A 6036-nucleotide genomic window follows, 5' to 3' on the forward strand; every position below is an offset into this window, starting at 1 on the left:
TATTATCATTTTTTATTTACTTTGTTTTGATACTAATGCAGCATTACTATGAGTATTAGTCAGGGTCTAAGTCATACAAAGATTAGACTACTATTTTTTTTGTGGGCCCAACTGGGTGCTGGGCCCCTGGAATTATCATCACCTTTCTCCCCTATACAACGGCCCTGTGTGTATGGCATGACTACTGAAAAGAGAGGATGAAGAAGAGGCAGACAGAGGGACTGAAGATGATCAGGTAAAAAAAATTTTTTTCACAATCTGGCAACCTAGTATTCCCTTTTTTTCCTGCTTGTAATTGATCCAGATAGGATTGTCATAAAGCCTTCATAAAGGCAGAAGTCAGCAACAGAGGTAACATAAACCCTTAATTCATTCATTCATTCCAGCTCAGGTGAGAAGGCAGTCAGAGCCTCTACTGACTGAGCAGGTGGGTGGGCTATGAAATACAACATCTGCTCCTCTGTGAAGAGCACTTGCCAAATTCCTGGATTGGAAATAGATTCAGTAACACCATAAACACGATAGAAGGCCAAAGATCTGCAGGCAGCAGAGGAAGCTGCTGATGTGCTGTTTGACCTCATGTACTCCTCCACCATGTGAAGTATTTACAGCGCGGCGGAGCCTCTGACCTGCTCCCTCTTATCCCTCTGCCGTCGCCCAGCTCCTCTCTAGCGGCCTGACGGGAGGAACGCTGCGTGTGTCCACACACTGATTCCTCCTGAAGCCCCAGACACATTCCTCTACATTGCAAAAACTCAAATATCTTACCAAGAATATTTGTCTTATTTCTAGTCAAAATGTCGTTTCTAGTCAAAACAAATCTCATTATACTTACAATAAGACTCATCAAATAAAAAGTAGCTTGTTTTTAGACACTTTTTGTTTTTTTGCTTCTTTCAAGCATATTTTCACATGAAATAAGTAGAAAAATCTGATAGTGGAGCAAGTTTTTCTTCCTTATTACAAGCACAAAAAACTTGTGTGATTTTTCTACTTATTTCAAGTGAAAATTTGTTGGAAACAAGTAAATTTTTAGGTGATGAGTCTTATTTTAAGTGGAAAGAGATTAGTTTTGACTAGAAATTAGACATTTTGACAAGAAATAAGACAAAAAGTCTTGGAAAGATTTTGAGTTTTTGCAGTGTATCTTTCCACAGGAACTTAATTATCTTTCCCTACTCGCTCTTTAACTATATTTTCTTTGTCATTGTTCTGCTTTTGTCCCATATTTCTTTGCTGTTAGTTGCTTCGAGTCCTACCTTGATTCCCGCTGCTATTGATCTTTTGTGTTTTGTTTTTGTTTAGCTCATGTATGTTGTTTGCTTGTCTCTTGTTTTGTATTATTGACAGGGGTGGAACCTTGTACAAGTTCGCGAGGATTCGTTCCCTCCTTGCGCAGCGTTATACGCATTTTTTTTTGTGCTAAACAAATAAACCTAAACCTAAACCTATCTCTGATTTCAACCTTATTTCCTTGTTGCTCTCAAGCGGCACACGCCCCCCTCTCTTTTTTAAAAACCTTTATTCATTTGCGGGGGACAACTGAGTGGCTGCACTGGGTCTGTTGGGAGGTTGAATGCCTTGCTCAAAGGCAGCTTGACAGTAGTTTTTGAAGAGGAAACAAGATAGCATAGTACAACTGAGAAAATGTGGCAGTGTACTTACCGGCCTCTTTTTTCATTGACACACACACACACACACACACACACACACACACACACACACACACACACACACACACACTGGAGAAAGACAGAGATGTTGAAACAAAGGAATGTGGTAATGTTCCAGGTGAATGAAAAAGCCTTCAGTGTGTGACCTCTGTGAGCTCTACTCACCCAAACACACCCGACTCGTATCTCTCTCTTATCAATGGCACTGCCAGACAACATGCAGCTGTATAAGTGTGTGTGTGTGTGCGTTTTTTCTACACACGTGCAGGTTTATTTGACCAGCGAGGGCAAGCAGGCTCCAGGGTCAGGGTCATTGTGTGTGTGTGTGTGTGTTATCAGGTCTGATGTGTGTAGGGAGACAGAGTGTAAACACTGACTAAAGCTCTGTTTACCCTCTTCTGAGTCTCTTTCATAGATTCTCCATTAGAGCGCTCTCTGATCACCTACCAAGTGCTTCATCATGAAGCAAGAGTGGGTAAAGGAGACAGGATATATTAGACAGAGTGAGGTCTAACTTAAACAACCTACTTCGATTCTTTACATCCTAAAATATATGGAGTCCATTTGGTAGACATTCATCCAAAGCACCTTACAGCTCCACGGCTGTGTACACTTTGAATAGAAGTGGCCACAGGGACCAACCAAATCTGTTGTTTCACTCAAACACTGTGTTTTGCAAAGGACATGGTGAGCTGAGGTGATGTATCCATTGTGCTTTCAATCACTAAAGCATATTTGATCACAATGGGAACATATGGGTATATATGTAGAACATTTTAAAAGCTTTTGATTATTTATCTCTAGTCCAAAGTGGTGGACTGACCTCCATCCTGCTAAGTGTAGCTGAAATAATTACAGTGGCATGCAACAGTTTGGGCACTCCTGGTCAAACTTTCTGTTAATGTGAACAGTTAAGAAAAGTGGAAGATTAAGTGATCTCCAAAAGGCTTAAAGTTAAATATGAAACTCTCTTTTGCAATATTTTAAACAATAATAAAATGTATTATTTTTGTTTTCTACAATTTTAGAGTGAAAAAGGGAAACAAAGCAGCGCCCTGCAAAACAATGGGAAACCCAGGAGACTTCAGTTCTCAGATAACTTTGACCAAGGTATCAGACAAGATATTCACTATTTACATGCTGTGATAGTTCCCAAAGGGGCTACTAGCTACTAACTATGCAGAAATGTAAAAGATGAAAAATATGTATTGTTTATGCCTTTTGGAGATCATTTTGGAGAAGCCACTGTAGCTGATTAATTGAGAACAAGAAGATTGTACTGGATTTATTTTAAAGGTACAACGAGGAGTTTCTATTTGGTTATAAAAAAGTCTCACGTTAATGTGGATGAATCTACGTTACCCACACTTGTTAATGGCTCAATTTTCGATAAATATATCGTTTTGTCTCTATTGTTATTTTGTTATTTAAATTAGTGGCGGAAACGCTGGGCGAGCCGACCAGCGTTTCCTTACTTTTGGTTTTGCGGACGCTGCCCGGCGGTGTGTTTGAGAACAAAATAACATAAAAATGATCAATGTAAATCAAAATTATCATCCCAGGTTGATTTCACACGGGTGTGATATACTTGGAGTTACAATGTGTTGTTTAAGTGTTCCCTTTATTTTTTTGAGCAGTGTAGTATGAAAACACTTCGCTTTCCAAAACTCCTCGTTGTCCCTTTAAATGATCAAACCATTTCCAGATTCTTAATTGTGAAAATGTGCTAATTTTCTCTGACTTGTGTGAACGTAAACTGGAGATCTTTGGGTTTAAGATTATCGGTCAGACAACACAGAAAATGTAACAGGCCTTTTAATATCAAGAAAAAGATTTATCAGTTTATCAGAAACTAACAAAGACTGATAATGACATTATCAGTAGTTGCTGCCTTGGTGCAAAGATGAAGACACATCCTGACTGAAGTGTTTGTGTGTATAATAAACACAGAGAGGGAAGAGGGGTGTATGTGGAGACTAAGTGCTAAGTGGATGTGATATTTTTCTCAGCTCCTACACAGCGCTGTACTGTGGGGGCACAGGTCTGGTTTTTTTTACCTCAAACCTGACTGTTTGGGTTGAAATCGGCCAAAACATCCCTGTAATTCATTAAACACTATGTTTCCAAGCCTAACTGGTCTCTGTGCATCCACAACACTGTGCGACTGTATCTTCACTCTATGATAACAAACAAAGGTAGTGAAAATAAAACTTTGGCAGAACGGAGGACCCTGCTTCAGTTTTTTTTTTTTTTTTTAACCATTTACTGCTGCTTCCCTATAACTGCTGTGGCCAGATTTACAGTAAGGCAGACCGCCTCATTGACCCAGGAAACACTGGGGGAGATTTTGTGGGGAAAGGTCTGTTTACCTTTGGGCAGAAAAACTCTGCACTCTGTGGGGTAAAATAAACTTTTTGTGTGTGTTTATGTATCAGAACTGTGCTTTCTTAAAGAGGTTATTGTTCTTTAGATTTCATAAGACCCAGGGAAAGAAAAAACAAATACGGAGAGAATCCATGTTTGTACATTTATAGCAGATGTGTGCGTGTGTCTGATTTTGCATGGTTGCATCAGAGCAGACTTTAGAAATCAGTACAAGACTTCTGGTCATAAAACACCCCACCCTTTGTAAGTCGAACCGTCTGTCTGATGACACGCTGACTCCAGTCGCTTCCTTTTAACTCCAACACAAGTTCAAGTATCCAGGCTGACAAATACCACTCACAGTCCACACAGGCTTAGAAAACACAGCCGAACATTTTATTCCTCCAACCACTTATTTGTTAGGTTCAATATTTTCTAAATTAATATCTAAAGTTACATACTTATTCGCTTTTTTTTGTCGATGATTAGATGGGAAAATTGAAACCGCTTTGATGTCTGTAGGCTAAATATGAAGCTACTGCCCGCAGCCAGTTAGCTTAGTTTAGCATAACCACTGGAGACAGTGGGAACAGCTAGCCTGACTCAGTCAGAGGATAAAAAAGAAAGAAAAAAACAAACTGAACATCTTAAGGCACATGAAGCTCACTCATGTATTTGTTTAGCACATGCTAAAACCATTACACTTTGCCTGAGCCAAGCATAAACCTGTTTTGCAGTATGCCCCTGTTTTTGTTTGCACACAAATTGAAAATGTGCATATGTTTTTTTTAATGGATAACCAATAAGTGAGTTTTTGATTTTGGTAAAGGGTTGGTCTGTTTTACCCTCGGACAGAGCCTGCAAGCTCTGCCCTACAAAGGCAAAGTGCAGTATCTGTACAAATGCCAAACTGAGAAAAACAGCTTTTTGTGTTTTTCATTGTCAGGTTTAAGCATCAAATTATAAATAACTACCAAGTCTATAATTGATTAGATAAAGGTGGACTGAATTAAATGTATTTTGTAGTTTGTCTTTCTGACCAATTTTGACCGTTTTACGACGGATACTGCACTTTGCCTTGGTTTCACAGTGCTTTTTTGGATGGACAGCAAAATAAAAAGCCTAATAACTCTGGAAATGTTAGCAGTACCAATATCAAATTCTACCAGATTGAAGATAATATGCCACACTTTTGATTGGTCAAAAAAGAAAAAAGAAAAAAATGCAGATACTGCACTTTGCCTTTATAGGGCAGAGCTGTTTTCCTAGGCTAAGCTAAGCGAGTCCTGGCTGGAGCTTCATATCCAACAGGAGATATGAAAGTGGTATGAGTCTTATCATCCAACTCTAAGCAACAAAGTGAATGAGCATACTAGGGCTGCAACAAGTAGCATATTTTACTATCCGAATGTTCGGGGTCACTATTCGAGTATTCGCAGCGTAGCGCCGTAGAGGGAGAGCGGAGCGGAGCACGGAGGGGCATGTGGGAGACAGTAGACAGTAAAGTAGGCTAATACACTTTTTTCATAATAACACACTTTTTATTTTAATAAAACAGCTGAAACGCTTGTCCATGTGTGATATTTTTCCTCACAGATCCGTCCTCAAATCACTCGCAATTAAAGCAGAAGTAAGCAGAATGTTTGTGTTAATATAAGTCTTAAATAGTTATATCTTCCAACAACAATCACTTATATAGAGTGTTTGGTCTGAAACACGGGTCTGTCAGTCACTCTGCTCTGCTGTAAGCCGAGGAGAAAACTTTCCTTGTATCCTACAACCTTTATCCAATGAGGAGAGAGAACAGCATAAAGGGGCGGTCCTCTCTGTGTGCAGCCAAGGGATGCGCGTGAATGTGGTGACGTAGGGACGAGGGCGGGGACTGCTAACTCCATCTGCTGACAGGAAGTTAGCCAAAACCACCGGATTGCTTACTTCTGCTTTAAAAGAGCAAAAAAAAGAAAAAAAAAGAAGGAATGCCACGGAATTAAATTGTCCC

The 6036-nt window shown here is 39.6% G+C and overlaps 1 protein-coding gene across 1 annotated transcript in view; it reads left to right on the forward strand.

Moving 5' to 3' along the window:
• LOC310992379 (GTPase IMAP family member 9-like) overlaps positions 1-6036 on the forward strand; it is a 113775-nt gene that overhangs the window by 18143 nt on the left and 89596 nt on the right. The gene's annotated exons all lie outside the window — the stretch shown is intronic.

The sequence above is a fragment of the Trachurus trachurus genome, assembly GCF_905171665.1.
Source record: "Trachurus trachurus genome assembly, chromosome: 1".
Classification (NCBI taxonomy): domain Eukaryota; kingdom Metazoa; phylum Chordata; class Actinopteri; order Carangiformes; family Carangidae; genus Trachurus; species Trachurus trachurus.